The sequence below is a fragment of the Palaemon carinicauda genome, chromosome 41 (genome assembly GCF_036898095.1).
Source record: "Palaemon carinicauda isolate YSFRI2023 chromosome 41, ASM3689809v2, whole genome shotgun sequence".
NCBI lineage: Eukaryota > Metazoa > Arthropoda > Malacostraca > Decapoda > Palaemonidae > Palaemon > Palaemon carinicauda.
Genome location: NC_090765.1, coordinates 28,120,767 through 28,141,053, shown reverse-complemented (window position 1 = coordinate 28,141,053; position 20,287 = coordinate 28,120,767). Strand labels below are relative to the sequence as shown.

Below are 20,287 nucleotides of genomic sequence, written 5' to 3'. Positions count from 1 at the left end.
ACAGACGCAACAAAAGAAGGATAGTGGGCCTACTTGCTGCAGCACACAGTCTCCAGCCTATGGTCCGAGTCCGAAAGGTACCACCACATAAACCTCTTGGAAAGAAGACCAGCCTTCCTAGCTCTCTGTCAGTTCCATCAGTTGCTGGCGGGCCACTCTGTGATGTTGATGAGCGACAACACCACTGTAGTGGCTTATATAAAGAAACAAGGCGGTACCTTTGTGCAGCCCCTATGCCATCTTGGTCAGAAAAACTTATCAGCTCGCTTCATTCCGGGCAAGAGGAATGTACTTGCAGATGATCTGAGCAGAGTGACTCAGGTAATGAGCTCCGAATGGTCATAAATCCTCTGATAGCCAACAAAGTCCCGACTTTGTGGGGTTCCCCGACGGTGGACCTGTACGTAACGTCCCTGAACTTCAGGCTCCTGCTGTACTAGGTTTCACTCGATTACAGTCTAATACTATACTAGGTGAGCCCAGGTTAATAATAAGCCTGTAGTCGGACATACCTCCCACCTAAGGGCGAGTCACCACATAAATAACGCATGGTTTGTTAGTATGGGAACAAGTGACAAATTCAGAGATAAATTTGTATTTTTCCCAAATACAAAATTGGAGTTATTTATATAAATTGCCCTGCCATCACCTGTCCCCCGATAAGTCCTGCCTGCAATAAAAATAGCGACATTGGTCACTGACGTGCGAGTAGATATAGGTTGCTGGGTACCCCCTTGCCACCCCCTACCTACCCATTACAGTGGTTAGGTAGTGTTGCCACCCCTCACTTTTAGTCTAATGGCTAGTAGCCAGTAGGTTGGCCATGGCATCAGCCACCCGTTGTGATACTACCGCTAGAGAGTTATTTGGTTATGGTTCATTTTCCCTTTGCCCACACATACATAGAATAGTCTGGCCTATTCTTTACATATTCTCCTCTGTCCTCATACACCTGACAACACTGAGATTACCTAACAATTCTCCTTCACCCAAGAGGTAACTGCACTGTAATTGTTCAGTGGCCACTTTCCTCTTGGTAAGGGTAGAAGAGAGACTTTAGCTATGGTCACCAGTTCTTCTAGGAGATGGACACTCCAAAATAAAACCATTGTTCTCTAGTCTTGGGTAGTGCCATAACCTGTGGCAGTTCCGACTTCAGCATCCGCTCGTCCATCCTTTGTTCATTCAGCTTCAGCGGACAAATGTGAGCAGATACGTACAAGTATCCCTTGGGGTCACTTGTCAGGGGATCCCTTTTGGGTGAAGTCAGGAACTAACTTCGGCTATGTTTGAATGGTAGTAAGCGATGCCAACCTTTTGTCTGGGCTTGCTCGATGCACTGAAAGGGAGGAGAGTTGACTGTCTGGAGGTCCGCAGGCCACTACCCTTCACCAGCTGCAGTTTGACAGCCTTCCTGCTTGCAGGAGGGGTTCCCTTCTACACCACCAGGTGTCGTACGACCTTCCCGTTCGAGAGAAAGATGATCTTTGCCTTTGCCTGAGTGGTTACCTTCTTGGGGTTATCACAAGCGAGTATATATTAGGTTCATCCATGCCTCGTTCTAACTCTTTGGAACGTAGCTTTTGGGAGCTAGACAACGATGGGGATAGGCGGCTGCTCGCAGCTCCCTTTCATTGCCATCGTAAGCCAAGTCTTTCAAAGCTTGTCTTGAGTTTCGACCTCTTATGAGGGAGAACCCGTGGCTCTGCCTGTACGTCTGGCCACAGCAGTAGCTCAGCCCTATTCTTCCTCAGGAGAAAGTCAGGCCGCACACCTATTTCCTTTGAGGGAAATGACGAGCAGGAGAGTCATTCTTCAAAGCACAGTAATACAGGGAGACGTTGATCCTAGTCTTGCTAATGAGTCTTGTATGGTTTTATGCACCGAACTACCTAGCTAGATGGGCGGGCGAACTACTCTGCCTGACAGGGTCTGTGTTCTCTCTTAACTTTGTGTCTTTCTGACCGTAGCAAGTTTGCCATTCCATACTCGCCAGCGCAACGAGTTCTGACTTCATATACATCTTAGGTGAGCCCTACCTCGGTAGTTTGCTACACGCAAGTGGCGAGGTAACAGGTGCTGGTAGATACTACCTTACCTGCGCTCACTAACTCAGTTGCACTTGCCAGCACTCTACGCCAGTGCTTTCCTTGCCAGCACTCCTCTTGTCATCAAGGGGGCCAGTGATTGGACTCACAGGGAAATGCGTCTTCAGTAGCTTTTGCCATTCCAGCTCACTCTTCTCTGGTAGGTGACGAGAGTGCAGGTGTGCATGGTCGTTAAGTTGACTGGGCTCACTTCCCTTGGGAAGCAGAGCAAGGAGAAGAGCACGGCAGGTGGTTGTCCGCTCATGCTTCACCTATCCTAGGGACTCCACTGAAGCCTTGGAAGTACTCTCATGGCACCCCTCCAAGTGCCGTCACCTTCTTGAGGGATGCAACATGGCTTGCCAAACTGATGCCAGCAGTGCGTCAGGCAGTCTCAGGACCAACCAACGACCCTTTAGTAGTAGTCCGTCCATCCTACTGGAGGTTTCGAGTTCTTCAGGGAGGAGTAGTCCTCCGACTGATCCCAGATGTAGCAGTTCTGCTAGGCAGGTTCCTCCTCCAGAGGTGTCCTATCTTCCATCTCCTCAACAGTCCTCAAGATACCAGAAGTACCTGAGCACTAAGGCTTCCAATACCAGACGGGACCATGAGTGGGAAAGGTTATGCATTATTCCTATCAACCTGCACAATAGGAAATGGGGTCATTAGGTAGCCACTCCTCCTTTAGGGGACTGTCCACCCCAGGTCCAGCAGGGGTTTGAAGTCTCCTAAGGAGGTTTTCTTTACGGACAACTATAAGCTTTTGCCTATAGAATTGGACCGTCAGGAACCAGCCACTTCAGTGGCTGAGGCTTCAGCCCCTCTCACTCATGTCCAATGGTTCGGAGAGGGAGACTTCCTCCTTTCTTGCAGTCTTCAATATCCAACCTCGGGAAAGGAAAGACACTAAGAACCTTCCTAAGAACAGGCGCTCAGTGTCAGAGCAGCCAGCTCAGAGGGAAGGTCGGTCGGTTTCCATGTCTGTTTCCGTAAGACCATAGTACAGCGGCCTCTGTCCGAGAGCTCATTCCTCTGCTAGGAAGGCAGTTGATGACCCTAACACTCCTCGAGCTCCTGCAGGTGTCCCTCTTAATGAGAGAATGCCTTGATGAAGTCATTGAGCTTCAGCACGGCATTTCATTCCCGTGCTGAATCTTGGTGACGGGCAAGAGGGCTCTCGAACTTGGGGAAATTGCTCCCCCAGTTCGAATCTAAATTTCTCTCTTTCATCTTTTTCTTCCTCTTTATATGGCTTCAACCTTCTCCTAATATTATAAACTTTCCTTCATGTTGCTGTCCCAACCCTATGAGTAAAATTTCCCATACGTATGTGTATATATTTACATATATATGTGTGTTTGTTATTTTTTTTTTTCTCTCTTTTTTATGGCATGGATGTTTCTACATCTGTTATTGCCACTTGGGCGGATGTTTATACATCCGGTATTGCTGCCTGCTTTGATGAATGGGAAAGGTGTCACGGTTGGGAGGTGTTTGTGCTCAAAGCTATATATGAGAGTATTGGATGATCTCAGCCATCCCGAAGATGGTTTGGACCTTTTTGGCGGAACTATTCTCAAGTGTTGGGTCTTCGGAATCCAGGGGGATCCAACGCTTGGGGTAGGACTCTTGGCTTTTGGCCGGAAGCCCGTCATTACAGATATGGGGAGGATGATTCCATAATTTCTTGGTCTCAGTCCTAACAGGCGGGTTCAGCTTACACCTGTGCCTCTATATCTGTTTTGATGCTATCCTTCGGGTAGGGTATGGAGTGGACCATCTGGGAAGTATACTCTCATTGTGCCGATAGTAGAGAGTGCAAATTTCCTTTCCGACGCGTGATGGCCTAACATTCTCGAGCAGGTACATCAAACTAACTCTTTTCCCTCTCTTTACTATTATGGATTCTTTAAGGAACGAACCCCCATCCCCTGGATACGCTGACTCTCCCCCGGCACTGTTGACGACCTCTGCTAATGTGATAAGGGATAGCTCTGTTGATGACCTCGGAACGGGAAAGGACCATTCTACTGATATTTCCAAATCGAGTAATTTGGGTAACACGAGGAAACTTCGAATCCTCCATGTTACACAAATTTCAATAGAAACAAATTATGATGATCTATGTAAAGCATTTGAATGCTATGGATGCATAAAAGAAATAAGGATGAAACTTGAAGCTGAAACTTGGGATTCATGGATATCTTATAGTAGTTATGACGAAGCATTTAGTGCAATAAGTAATTTGAAGAATATTAAAATTAATAACTTGAATGTCGCGGCTGCTCTCTGCGATAAGGTACCAAAAGATTTAGATGTGTACAGGCCTGCCGATTGGTTGGAAAAAGGCACAGATTTAGTCATGCCCTCCCAGAGAAATCCAAAACCACCGATGTGGCTTATAGCTGAATCAAAGGGGGTTACAGGGAATTATTTTAAAATATGCAAATTGATTCAGAAAAAAGTAGGAACTATTGCACCAGGCGATATATCTCGTTTCGGAAAAAATAGTTTCCTTATCCATGCCAAATCCAGTACACAGTCGGTAATATTGTCCAATATGAAAATAAATAATGATGACATTAAGTTAGATGTCAAACCCCACCTAAATTTTAGCTACGGAAGGGGCGTAGTTTTTAACAGAGACCTATATGATTTTACAGAGGAGGAGATACTGGCCATGTGTCCATTAAATGTTTGGAAAGTTCATAAAGTCCCAGGTACATCAATGATAATCCTTACGTTCCAGGATGCTGATGTACCTTTTCATATTATTATCGAGAACGAAAGGATTAAAGTAAGACCCTTCAAGCAGAAGCCATTGCAATGCTTTAATTGTTTTAAATTTGGGCACCCGTCCAAAGTTTGCAAAAATGAGAAGATGTGTGGTATTTGCTCCAAATCTTACCATGGAGAGTGTGCACTTGGAGCCAGGTGTTTAAATTGCAGCTCGAATCACAAATCCACAGACAAGATTTGCGAGCTATATAAGTTGGAGGAAGCTGCCCTCAACAAATCAAACTTAGAACACATAAGTGTGACCCATGCCAAAAGACTATTAAATAAATCAAATACATATGCTAAGGCATTAAAATCAAACCAACCTAGCACTGCCAATAGCTCAAAAAAAAGTATACTATCTGACAAAATGTCAAATAACGAGGTAACCTTATCACCTCCTGAGGCTTTACCACGGTGTATTAACACTAGGTCATTGCCCATTGCTGTACAGCCTTCAGCCGCCATTACAAAAAGTAATACAAACCTCTCTCAGGCCATGTCCTTGCCTGATCTGATGGAGGTTCCACTTAAGACTAACTTACCTGATGCACCTGTTGTGGGAAAGGTGCAAAAACCTCGAATCCCACCATCTATTAATCGCAAAAGAGAGAGACCTCCATCTCTCTCTCCACCCTCCATTAGAAACGTTAAGGTTATGACATCAAATAAATTTGATGTTTTGTCTGTTGATGTTTCTAATGAACCAGAAGATGGACTGAATAAATCAGAAATTCAAGTTGAGGTCCACCATCCACCTCAACAAATAGATAAAAAGAATACAAAGAAAAACACCAACGTTAAACCCAACATAACAAGACCACCTCTGAAGAAACATACTGGTAATAATGTTACATTAAAAACTGCTAATGGGAAGACCTCATCCAAGATGTCTTCCAGAAATAATCCATAGTTTTCTCCTCCATTTTGCAATGGAACTGTCAGGGTTTGAGGGCGAAATATGAAGAACTTAAGCTCCTAATTCATGAGCATTCCCCCATAATTGTATGTCTACAGGAAAGTATGCTTGATTCTAACACTCCTAGTCCTCGAGAGTATGTTAGCTATAGAACACCATATAATCAACAAGCAGGGAGCCATGGCGGAAGTCTCATGTACATTCGTCGAGATGTTCCCCAAATACCCATGTCTATACGTACAACCCTGCAGGCAGTTGTTGTACAAATTGATATAGGGAGAAAATATACAATATGCTCTCTGTACTTACCTCCAAATGATAATATTTTATATGATGATTTAGCAGAGGTCATTCAACAACTCCCTCAACCTTTTCTCTTACTGGGAGATATGAATGGTAGACATCCTTTATGGGGTGATGTTTTGGCCAACACAAGGGGCAATATTATCTCATCAATTGTGGAGAATGAGGATGTGGGACTCCTTAATACCGGAGAGCCCACACACTTCCATGTTCAGACAGGTACTTTGTCATGCATTGACCTTTCAATTGCAAGCTCTAACTGCCTTCTTGATTTTGATTGGAGGACATTAGATGATTGGCATACTAGTGATCATGCACCAATCATTATAAACACCAACAAGGGTCCGCCTTTGCAAAGATCGCCACGTTGGAATCTAGACAAGGCAGACTGGGTTAAATTTTGTGAGCTAAGTGAAATCGAAGGGAGAGCAGAACAGTTTGAAAGTGTTGATGATGCCATAGACCTACTGAATGGAACTCTTCATACAGCAGGAGTCAATTCAATTCCCAAAACAACAGGGTTATTCAAACGACGACCAGTCCCGTGGTGGTCTTCAGAACTAACTGCACTCCACAGAGCCACAAGAAGATCTCTAACACGATTGCGTAGACGCAGAACTGATGAGAATTTAATAATGTACAAGAAATGTAGAGCACAGTTCCGTCGTGCCATGAAAGAAGCAAGGCGCCAGTCATGGATGTCTTTTGTTTCCTCCATTAACAGTAGAACACCACCATCTTCTGTGTGGAGGAAAGTAAAAAAGATAGCTGGCAAATTCACCCCCAACCCACCACCAGTGTTGAGGGTGAATGGCCAGTATGTAACTGAAGCAAATGAAGTTAGCAATGCCCTGGCTAATCATTTTTCAAATGTATCCAGCAAGTGTGAAGGAGCCCCTGGTCACCAGTATAGGAGCACTGAAGAAAAGAAAATTTTAAATTTTGCAACAAGAAGGGAAGAGTCGTATAATTCTCCTTTCACTGAAAGAGAATTTGATTCCGCACTTGCTCATTGCAACGATACAGCCCCTGGACCCGATGGAATTCCATATGCAATGATTAAACATGTACATTTTAATACAAAGCTATTTATTTTAAGCATTATTAATAGAATATGGCATGATCATAGTTACCCAAGAGTTTGGGAACTAGCCATTATTTTAGCCTTTTTAAAACCCGGTAAAGACAAGTTTTTAGCAGCAAACTATCGTCCTATTGCATTGACATCTTGTTTATGTAAAATCATGGAGAAGATGGTCAATGCAGGGCTGATATGGTACCTTGAAAAGAAAGGTATTTTATCACCGATTCAATGTGGATTCCGAAAAATGCACTCAACGACTGATGTGTTGATACGACTTGAGTCATCTATTTGTGAAGCCTTTGCTTCCAAACAGCACCATGTTACAGTATTTTTTGACCTTGAAAAGGCATATGATACCACATGGAGATATGGTATTCTTAAAACCATTCATGAATTGGGATTGAGAGGAGAGCTGCCACTATTTATTCAGGCATTTCTTTCACGTAGAGTTTTTCAAGTGAGAGTGGGGGAAACTCTATCAGAGAGTAAGTGCCAGGAAGAAGGAGTTCCTCAGGGCAGTGTGCTGAGTGTAACCCTTTTTGCACTAGCAATTAATGGGATATCCTCAGCCATTCCCCAGGATGTTCTCTCAACACTATTTGTGGATGATCTCTCAATATCATTTGCTGGCACTAGAATGGCAATGGTTGAGAGAAAAATCCAACTCTCTATTGATAAAATTATCCAGTGGGCTGACATGAATGGATTTAAGTTCTCGACAAGTAAAACTACCATTGTCCATTTTTGTCGTATCCGGGGAGTACATCCAGACCCGGATATATACATTAAAGGTCAACGGATACCATGTGTATCGGAAACCAAATTTTTAGGTTTGATATTTGACTGTAGACTTACATGGGTTTCTCACCTAAAAGCGCTAAAAGCTAAATGTGTTGAAGCTCTGAATATCTTAAAAGTATTGTCCCATACATCATGGGGGGCAGACCGCAATACTATTTTAAAATTATACAAGGCCTTGATTTTTTCCAAAATTAGTTATGGTTGTGAGGTATATTCTTCAGCCACCCCAAGCCGGTTAAAAATATTAGACTCGATACATCATGCAGGTATTAGATTATCTACTGGAGCTTTTAAAACCTCGCCTATCCCAAGTCTCCTTGTTGATGCTGGAGAGTTACCTCTAGACCTTTACCGAATGTCTTCCATTCTTCGGTATTGGTTTAGATTGCAAAGACTCCCTAGCTCTCTAGCCTTTCAGACTGCAAGCCTTGTAAGACACGCATCATACTTTGAGTTGCACCCAAAATCTCCTCAACCTTATGGCTTTCGGGTGAAACGATTTTTAAATAGTCTGGATATAATTAGAAATAAGGTACTTCCATTCAAGGTATCATCAACGCCTCCATGGAAATTACCTGACATATCTTTTTGTAAATACTTTATTGGAGTTAAGAAGAATATGACTGACTTAGAATCCAGGTCTCTTTTTATGGAACATGTCGAAGAACATAGGGGATCAACTTTTATATATACTGATGGCTCCAAATCTGATGCTGGCGTTGGATTTGGAGTACATAGTAATGATTTTAATTGTAGAGGTGCACTTCCTCTAACAGCTTCCATATTTACTGCCGAACTGTATGGCATATTAACCGCTATTGAGAAAATAGCTTTGGAAAAGGAGGGTAATTTTACAATTTTTAGTGATGCAAGGAGTGTTCTTCAAGCTTTAGAAGTTTTTAATTCTAGTAACCCTCTAGTTTTAAAGATTTTAGAATGGCTTTTTATTATTGGACGGAAAGGTATAACGGTTCGATTTTGTTGGGTTCCAGCACATGTAGGTGTGTCTGGGAATGAGAAGGCAGATTTACTGGCGAAGAATGCGGCATCCGAGTTGCTACCAAGGAGGTATCCCATTCCATGTAACGATCTCCTACCTTACATCAAGAAATTGGTTTGTGATAAATGGCAACAGCACTGGGACAGTCAAGACGGCAATAAAATGAGGGAAGTAACAAATATCATATCACCTTGGAGGTATAACATGATTCCCCGAAAATGGGAGACGACTCTTTGTCGTCTCCGTATTGGTCACACACGGTTGACACACGAGTTTCTGCTGAAGGGCCAACACCAACCGTATTGCGAGGACTGCTTAGTACCTTTAACAGTGAGGCATTTGTTGACCGAATGCCCTAATTTTACTAACTTAAGAAATAGATATCTGTTTGAGGCTCGAGGTGAGGATGGCAGGTTTATCCTTGCCAAGATTCTTGGACATGATGTGTCTTACTATGCGAGCGGAATTTTTAGATTTATTTCAGAAGCAGGTCTTCTGAAAACTATTTAACTATTTTAATGACTTCTTAATTTTTATGGTTTTAATCGAATTCTCTTTTAATTTTCATATACAGTAAATGGTATCGGCGTCAATGACCTTAGATGTCAGGATGCCAGAAAACTTTCAATCAATCAATCAATCAATCCTGCAGGTGTGAGCTCAAAGGCGGAAGAACCTTTTGACGATGGCTCGGAAAATTTGAATGACATGCTTCCTGCGTCTATGAGCCCCAAGATCTCTCCCTTGGAGCAGAAAGATTCTGACCATGTCTTTCTGCAGGTTATTTTGTGTATTGGAAGGATCAACTCCCTGGGGGAGCTGGATCAAGTTCCGGCTGAGGGCAAGGACACTGCCCTAGACCTGTCTACAACACTTTCCAGACCCTGCCAAATTTAAGGTGGTCTTGCCTTGGTCGAGGAAGGTCAAGAATGCCAAAAAGTGGGCTTATGCCAAGATGGCAGGAGCATTACAGTACCTCAGATCCGTGAACTTGTCTCGGTTATTTCCTCCACTCTAGGTATGTCAGAGGAAGTACTGCAAGATAAGATCGTGGATAACGATCGTTCTCCTCTCCCTCTAGATTCGGCCATTCTGGCTCTGACTCAGAATATGACCTTGGACAAACTCCTTTGCTTTGCTGGTAGTTTTCTCTGCTGCAGATACCACAAACATGGAACGGGTTGTGAAGTGCTCTTTGCAAGTCGTTTCACTGTTGGACTGCTGGTTGGGATCAGTGGGTTACCTCTTTAAAAATGAGGCTTTCTCATCCAACCAGGTAATATCTACCTTATTTCTCTCGGGTGCCAGGACATTGGAGTTTTTGACCAACATCATCATCAACCAATGGGTCAACTGGGTTTTGAGGTGACGAGAGGCATTAGTCTTCAAAATTCCAGAGGCAGATGCCTAGGAGAGAAGCTATGAAGCTTCACAACTCCTCAATGGAAGCCCCCTTCCTCTTCAACTTGGAGGATATCAAGGCAGTTACAGACAAATGAAGGAAAGCGAGACAGTACTCCCTCATGCATAAGGTAATGACTTCTCGCCCATACTCCTCGGCAGCATCACCGTAGTGAATATCCCCTAGCAAGCGCCAGGGACATAAGGGATCACAACCTTCTAAGCTGGCAGCTAAGAAGCAAGGTCCTAAGCAGCCCTTTCGATCCAAGGGCTCCAAGGGAGGTAGAGTAGCGAGATGGGGGAAACATGGCGGTTCCCACTAGGGGGTCATTTTCCTTACAAGTCCACTAGTAAGGGGACGTCTACAGACAACCTTGGTCGGTCACTGACCTCAGAGTTGGATACCATATCCCATTCGCTCTCTCTCTCCCTCCTCTACATTCAGCAATGTCGAGTTCCTTTGCAACTGGGTCCACTAAGGAACAGGCACTTCTGGCCAAAGTCCAAACTATGTTGAAGAAGACCACTCTCTAAGAGGTACTAGACAAGTCCATTGGCGTCTATTGTCAACTCTTACTTGTATGAAATGTATCTGGAGGCTGGAGTCCGGTCATGAACCTCTCAACCTTAAACAACTTTGTTCAAGAAACTACGTTCCAGATGGAGACGGCTCAGTCGGCAAGACAGGCTGTCAGACCTGAAGAATGGGTGAATTTTTATTTAATAGGTTATATGGTTCTCTGTATCGCAAATGGCAGAATCTGTGAAGATAGTGCCTGGTCAGAAATTTGTAAAAATAAATACTAGATGAATAGTTGGGAAAATATGGTTCATGTAACTGGCATGAAGTACATTGCCATGCACTGTGACCAGGAGTCTAACCAAGAGCCCCTGTCTGGCTTTAAATGCCAGGCAATCTGTAAGCAAGCAATAAGCAAGAGGGCCAGAAATGGCAGGGTAATTTATTAATTGACTTTCGATGACTTCTACTTACACCAGATTTGCCTCCAGTTATCCCTCAGAATTATCATAATATAGTTTTTGTTGTTTATTTCACTCGAATTCTTCTGTTCATTGACCCCTCTAATGAGACAAGATACAAATGCATTAGACTCGTATTAAGTGAATTTTTAAATAAAGAAACAGAGGATACTGGACTTGTGGTCTCGAGTAGGATACCCTTCAGGCATAATTGAGGGTTAATTCTAAATTATTGATTTTACAGTAAAATGATATAGATTAGGAACATTCACTTTGTACTACTAAACATTATTTTCTCTCTAACAGAAACGTTGGTATAACAGAAACGTTGGTAGGATAATATAAATAACGATGAAGAATTAATTTCGTTACAAAAAAAAAAAAAGTAAATATAAATCGAGAAAAGAAATAAAAATATTAATAGCAGCGACACAAGTTGAACCCAGAAATATTATTTTGACTTTGATGTTCACATTACAGACATCCTTTACTACTAAAAGAAAAGGACTACATGTAGAAGAATGCTTATTAGTGTTCTGTATCTATAAAGAACATAGCTTGATGTTGGAGTGTTCTGTAACTATAAAGAACATAGCTTGATGTTGGAGTGTACTGTAACTATAAAGAACATAGCTTGATGTTGGAGTGTTCTGTAACTATAAAGAACATAGCTTGATGTTGGAGTGTTCTGTAACTATAAAGAACATAGCTTGATGTTGGAGTGTACTGTAACTATAAAGAACATAGCTTGATGTTGGAGTGTTCTGTAACTATAAAGAACATAGCTTGATGTTGGAGTGTTCTGTAACTATAAAGAACATAGCTTGATGTTGGAGTGTTCTGTAACTATAAAGAACATAGCTTGATGTTGGAGTGTTCTGTAACTATAAAGAACATAGCTTGATGTTGGAGTGTACTGTAACTATAAAGAACATAGCTTGATGTTGGAGTGTACTGTAACTATAAAGAACATAGCTTGATGTTGGAGTGTTCTGTAACGATAAAGAACATAGCTTGATGTTGGAGTGTTCTGTAACTATAAAGAACACAGCTTGATGTTGGAGTGTTCTGTAACTATAAAGAACATAGCTTGATGTTGGAGTGTTCTGTAACTATAAAGAACATAACTTAATGTTAGAGAAAAGATGCCAAGATGGATCTTAACTTGAGTCCGTCCAAAGGAGATAGATTTTATAGATTGGATCGCCTAAAGAAGTTACAATTTTATCACCAAAACCATAAAAACCAGGACTACTCTTAAATGAACGATAGAGAAAGATGAAAAAAAAAATCTAGCTTTTATTCTTATCATAAAAGTCCGGATTGGACACGCCATACCACTGAAAATTGAAATGGGATTCTTTATATCGTGAGACTGTCAGTGAGTCTTCGACTGCCTGCTTGGTCATTTCGTCCTTCCCAGAAACCAACCTTGGACAAGGCAAAGGGAAAGAATTCTTAACTAGTTAGTTCAAAGTAAATATTTTGGTAGTTTCAATTTTTTATGAGATTTAAATGGAAGTTTCTTAAACCTTTGAAATTTTCATTTGCATTTTTTTATTGTTTTCCTAGCTGACCGCTGTTAAGATAATACCGATGTTTATAAGCGTAAAACATTAATTTCAATCTGATTTATGCTGGTATTCAAACTTCAATTGTTTACTTTTATATTGTGTACCTTAACATAAATATAGCATAGAACTTATTATTAATGGAACGTAGATTTGTAGAAAGGTTTATGTGGGTGCACATACAGCACCATGCTCTTGTGTTGCCAATTACCTTTAATTAAACTTTGAAACAAGATGTTATTGAAATAACATTACAATTAAAAAATTACTACAATCATTAAAATAATATTCTTTTACTTCTAAGATTATAATATCAACTATTTTGTATTTTTGTTTCTATTTCTTTGCATATTATATCGCAATCTTGTGTTCTCTTGATTTTGTGCAAACTGGTGGGTGAAAGTAGTGAGTCCTTTATTATTTTACTTATGCTATATTAAACAGATTTTACCTGAGGGTGAATGGCAAATTTGCTTGAAACCTTCGTCAATTTCCATCGTCAGTTATGGTAATTTTATTATTCTTGCAAACTTTCATATATTACGAAATTTTGATAATTTATGTCATTAGTTGCGAAGTGGGCGGTGCTTAAATGATTTCCCACAGTTAAAATGAGAATTGTATGAAAATTAGAAACTTAAGATTTATAAATTTGGGTACAAGCTCTTTAATGTTACGAAGTATAATAATAAAAAAAAAGAGCTCGTTTTTATAGCCATAGAAATTAGTTTATTGAAACCATATTTGAAGAAGATTTCAGCTAGATTTAGATAAGAGGCATTAAAAGGCTGGGAAATATGTGCTGTATATAATATAAAATACTCCAAAGCAGGAGTTGCTGAAATTTAGAAAAAAACTCGCTTTTAAAGCCATAGAAATTAGTGTATTGAAACCATATTTGAAGAAGATTCCAGCTAGATTTAGGTAAGAGGCATTAAAAGACTGGGAAATATGTGCTGTATATAATATAAAATACTCCAAAGCAGGAGTTGCTGAAATTTAGAAAAAAACTCGCTTTTAAAGCCATAGAAATTAGTGTATTGAAACCATATTTGAAGAAGATTCCAGCTAGATTTAGGTAAGAGGCATTAAAAGACTGGGAAATATGTGCTGTATATAATATAAAATACTCCAAAGCAGGAGTTGCTGAAATTTAGAAAAAAACTCGCTTTTAAAGCCATAGAAATTAGTGTATTGAAACCATATTTGAAGAAGATTCCAGCTAGATTTAGGTAAGAGGCATTAAAAGACTGGGAAATATGTGCTGTATATAATATAAAATACTCCAAAGCAGGAGTTGCTGAAATTTAGAAAAAAACTCGCTTTTAAAGCCATAGAAATTAGTGTATTGAAACCATATTTGAAGAAGATTCCAGCTAGATTTAGGTAAGAGGCATTAAAAGACTGGGAAATATGTGCTGTATATAATATAAAATACTCCAAAGCAGGAGTTGCTGAAATTTAGAAAAAAACTCGCTTTTAAAGCCATAGAAATTAGTGTATTGAAACCATATTTGAAGAAGATTCCAGCTAGATTTAGGTAAGAGGCATTAAAAGACTGGGAAATATGTGCTGTATATAATATAAAATACTCCAAAGCAGGAGTTGCTGAAATTTAGAAAAAAACTCGCTTTTAAAGCCATAGAAATTAGTGTATTGAAACCATATTTGAAGAAGATTCCAGCTAGATTTAGGTAAGAGGCATTAAAAGACTGGGAAATATGTGCTGTATATAATATAAAATACTCCAAAGCAGGAGTTGCTGAAATTTAGAAAAAAACTCGCTTTTAAAGCCATAGAAATTAGTGTATTGAAACCATATTTGAAGAAGATTCCAGCTAGATTTAGATAAGAGGCATTAAAGGGCTGGGAAATATGTGCTGTATATAATATTATAAAATACTCCAAAGCAGGAGTTGCAGAAATTTAGAAAAAACTCGCTTTTAAAGCCATAGAAATTAATGTATTGAAACCATATTTGAAGATGATTTCAGCTAGATTTAGGTAAGAGGCATTAAAAGGTTGGGAAATATGTGCTGTATATATTATAAAATACTCCAAAGCAGGAGTTGCTGAAATTTAGAAAAAATAATGGTGCTTATATACGCCTGAGTGGTATTAATGCATTGTGGCCTGCCACTTCACGATACGCTAACATTAAACAATCTCCATTTTTTCCCCGTTCGGTATTGAAAACACAAAGAGTACTACTGATGGATGTTGACTTTCAATCCATGAAAAGAAATCTATTCCCTTTGGGAAAATATCCATTATTATTATTATTATTACTATCCAAGCTACAACCCTAGTTGGAAAAGCAAGATGCTATAAGCCCAAGGGCTCCAACAGGGAAAAATAGCCCAGTGAGGAAAGGAAATAAATAAATGAAGAGAACGAATTAACAATAAATCATTCTAAAATAAGTAACAACGTCAAAACAGACATGTCATATATAAACTATTAACATCATCAAAAACAAATATATCATAAATAGACTATAAAAAAGACTCATGTCCGCCTGGTCAACAAAAAAAAAAGCATTTGCTCCAACTTTGAACTTTTGAAGTTCTGCTGATTCAACCACCCGATTAGGAAGATCATTCCACAACTTGGTCACAGCTGGAATAAAACTTCTAGAGTACTGCGTAGTATTGAGCCTCGTGATGGAGAAGGCCTGGCTATTAGAATTAATTTCTATTTCCAAAGGCATAGAAGCATGCAACAGTGATACTAATACCTTAGCCATGAAAAAAATCCCAGTAATTCAAATATTATTATTATTATTATTATTATTATTATTATTATTATTATTATTATTATTATTATTATTATTATTATTATTATTATTATTATTATTATTATTATGACTTGCTAAGCTACAACCCTAGTTGGGAAAGCAGGATGCTTAGGGGCTCCAACAGGGAAAATGGCCCAGTGAGGTTAGGAAAAATAGGAAAAATCAAATATTCAAGAAGAGTAACATCATCAAAATAAATATCGCCTATTATAAATTTAAATTACCGAACTGTTCAGCTTTTTTTTTTCCATCATTTTGTTCTTGGTTTCTTAAACGCTTTTCTATTTTTCCTCTTATCTTTACTCGACATAAAGTATTTTATGTTACTGTTACTTTTATACCCTCGATTTCTTTTGGGTTTTCTTTCATATGTATCAGTATATGATTTTTTTTTATTTCCAACTCGGTCCTTACATACTTCTATTATATAACATTTTTATATTTCTTTTCAATTATATTTTTTTTCAGTATATGAATTTTTTTTATTTCCAAATCAGTCTTACATACTTCTATTATATAACATTTTTATATTTCTTTTCACTTATATTTTTTTTAGTATATGATTTTTATTTCCAACTCAGTCTTACATACTTCTATAATATAACATTTTTATATTTCTTTTCACTTATATTTTTTTTATTATATGATTTTTTTTTATTTCCAACTCAGTCTTACATACTTCTATTATATAACATTTTTATATTTCTTTTCACTTATATTTTTTTTAGTATATGATTTTTTTTTTATTTCCAACTCAGTCTTACATACTTCTATAATATAACATTTTTATATTTCTTTTCACTTATATTTTTTTTCAGTATATGAATTTTTTTTATTTCCAACTCAGTCTTACATACTTCTATTATATAATATTTTTATATTTCTTTTCACTTATATTTTTTTTAGTATATGATTTTTATTTCCAACTCAGTCTTACATACTTCTATTATATAACATTTTTATATTTCTTTTCACTTATATTTTTTTTATTATATGATTTTTTTATTTCCAACTCAGTCTTACATACTTCTATTATATAACATTTTTATATTTCTTTTCACTTATATTTTTTTTATTATATGATTTTTTTATTTCCAACTCAGTCTTACATACTTCTATTATATAACATTTTTATATTTCTTTTCACTTATATTTTTTTAGTATATGATTTTTATTTCCAACTCAGTCTTACATACTTCTATTAAATAACATTTTTATATTTCTTTTCACTTATATTTTTTTAGTATATGATTTTTTTTTTATTTCCAACTCAGTCCTTACATACTTCTATTATATAACATTTTTATATTTCTTTTCACTTATTTTTATTTTAGTATATGATTTTTTTTTACTTCCAACTCAGTCTTACATACTTCTATTATATAACATTTTTATATTTCTTTTCACTTATATTTTTTTTTAGTATATGATTTTTATTTCCAACTCAGTCTTACATACTTCTATTAAATAACATTTTTATATTTCTTTTCACTTATATTTTTTTAGTATATGATTTTTTTTTATTTCCAACTCAGTCTTACATACTTCTATTATATAACATTTTTATATTTCTTTTCACTTATATTTTTTTTTAGTATATGATTTTTTTTTATTTCCAACTCAGTCTTACATACTTCTATTATATAACATTTTTATATTTCTTTTCACTTATATTTTTTTTAGTATATGATTTTTTTTTATTTCCAACTCAGTCTTACATACTTCTATTATATAACATTTTTATATTTCTTTTCACTTATATTTTTTTTAGTATATGATTTTTTTTTATTTCCAACTCAGTCTTACATACTTCTATTATATAACAATTTTATATTTCTTTTCACTTATATTTTTTTTAGTATATGATTTTTATTTCCAACTCAGTCTTACATACTTCTATTATATAACAATTTTATATTTCTTTTCACTTATATTTTTTTTAGTATATGATTTTTATTTCCAACTCAGTCTTACATACTTCTATTATATAACATTTTTATATTTCTTTTCACTTATATATATTTTTTTTTTTTTTTTTTTTTTTTTTTTTTTTTTTTTTTTGCTATTATCAGACCATCGTCTATAAAGAATAGTTCCAAAATCTCTCTTTTATTTTCAAACCCTCTTAATTTTCTTCCTGATTCGCTAATTGTTCAGTGTGTGTTTATTTTAAATAAAGTGGTTGACCATGCACATTAATGCTTTATCCCGCTCGCTACGTCAAAATCCTTTTCTAGTTCATATCCCACCATGATTTTCACTTTGCCCTTGTCGTAGATTTCGTCTATTGTATCTGTTGCATTTAGGTGTATTCTATATTCTTTCATTATTTCTATTATTTTTTTTCATCTGAATCATGTCTTTTTATAGTCTTAATAAAATTACTATTCAGTATTTTATTTCTGTTGAAATTTCATCAGCATATGATTGTAAAATAGATATTTCATCTACTCTTTCCCCTTGTGTTTTCTTCATTTTTTTATATTTTTCTTTAAGCAGACTTTTGATTCGTCCATCAAAGCGGCCAAAAATATTTTTTATGATATATTTGAAAGGCTGTTGGTCTTTCTTCAACTGTAAGCATCTTTACTTTTTTGTCATTTTTATTTTTTGACATTTAACATTTTTTTCATGCTCTTTAGTAATTATTTATTAAAAAAATATTCTTTCTTTTATTAACATTTTATTTAGTTCAGATTTTTAATCCATCCGATCCTGTTGCATTATTATTTTTAATTTTTCTTGGAATCCTTTTTACCTTTTTTGTCCGTTATTTTGAGTGTTCCATTGGTGTTATTTTTCGTTTTTTATTGTTCTCATACCCATGTGCTCTCTTTTCTCTTGGGAAACTACCCTAGTGCACGTTGTTCTTCTATTTCATTTGATTCTTTATATTTTAGTCTTTCTTCATTATTCCATACCCCTCTCATTTTATATTAGTTCAATTTGTAAATATCTTCCCTCAGAATATATCTATATGTGCTTCTGTTTCTTCCCCTTTTCTTATAGTCTTCATATCCCCCCTTTAGTATATCACTATTTTTGAATAATTTGTTCCCGTCCTTACCTACTTCCATCTTTTGACATTTTCCCCTTTTCATATAATAGTCTTCATATCCCCCCTTTAGTATATCAATATTTTTGAATAATTTGTTCCCGTCCTTACCTACTTCCATCTTTTGACATTTTCCCCTTTTCATATAATAGTCTTCATATCCCCCCTTTAGTATATCAATATTTTTGAATAATTTGTTCCCGTCCTTACCTACTTCCATCTTTTGACATTTTCCCCTTTTCATATAATAGTCTTCATATCCCCCTTTTAGTATACCAATATTTTTGAATAATTTGTTCCCGTCCTTACCTACTTCCATCTTTTGACATTTTCCCCTTTTCATATAATAGTCTTCATATCCCCCTTTAGTATATCAATATTTTTGAATAATTTGTTCCCGTCCTTACCTACTTCCATCTTTTGACATTTTCCCCTTTTCATATAATAGTCTTCATATCCCCCCTTTAGTATACCAATATTTTTGAATAATTTGTTCCCGTCCTTACCTACTTCCAATTGCCAACATTACCTCCTATATTGTGTTTTCTACTTGTCTGCCCTCGGTGTTTTTCCAACTGGAAAGCTCCTTTTTCTTTCCCTTTCTTACTAATGATTCATAACAACTTCGGTGTTTTCGTTCGATCATTCTATGGCATTACTAAGACGAGAATTAATGGTCTATGGACATAAAGTATCAAATGATATACAAGTGTTAATTATTTAATTTATGGATGATTTTATGATAATTTTATATGTAATATTATTTGATAATTTTCCGTTTATGAGAATATTTTCACAAAATTTGTCATTTAACTCCGTTGGAAGGAAATCGGACCAATTGTTTACATTTGAGTATTAAAGACGTCTGGTTAAATTCCCTGAATCAAGGTAATTCTGCAGTTTTATCCATTTAGACTGAATGACATTACATATTCCCTTAGTAAAAATAATTATAAACAGCTCCTGATTTATAAAACGTATATTAAAGGTTTGCTGTGATGATCATGTATCTAACTCCTAAGGGTAATACACTAGAATTTGTATTGGCTTTTATTCTGTATAGAAACAAGATACAATTGTGAATATAATTTCACTGATTGTTTTGAATGTTAATTTTACTCTTATTTGCATAGCAATTGTTTGATTAACCAGCTATCAAAGATTATGTTACCATTCGGTTTTATTATAGTATAGTACAAACTTAGATGGAATGTTGAAAAATATATACTATAAAACGGGAGAAATATATATATATATATATATATATATATATATATATATATATATATATATATATATATATATATATATATATATATATATATATACATCCAAGCCTCGTTTTTTCGCGATAGTTATGTTACAGACACGGGTACAATAAGCAAATTTTTGTGAATATGGGGGTACCTCCTAACCTAGAAAGTCACTGACCCCTGCCACGAGCAGGTGCCCAAGCTGATGATTAACGCAGTAAATATTGCCTAATATAGTTTTAATTCGGTTTCTACCA

General features: G+C 36.8%; 1 protein-coding gene across 3 annotated transcripts in view; it reads left to right on the top strand.

Moving 5' to 3' along the window:
* Positions 1-20,287, top strand: part of LOC137632239 (methionine aminopeptidase 1D, mitochondrial-like) — a 95,706-nt gene that overhangs the window by 18,457 nt on the left and 56,962 nt on the right. Inside the window, exon 1 of one of the 3 annotated variants that reach the window (XM_068364123.1) lies at positions 19,520-19,665. The exons of the other annotated variants lie outside the window; for them this stretch is intronic. The gene's annotated coding sequence lies outside the window, so the exon portion shown is untranslated. Of the gene's footprint in view, positions 1-19,519; positions 19,666-20,287 lie in introns of those variants that run through there. 3 annotated transcript variants of the gene reach the window in all.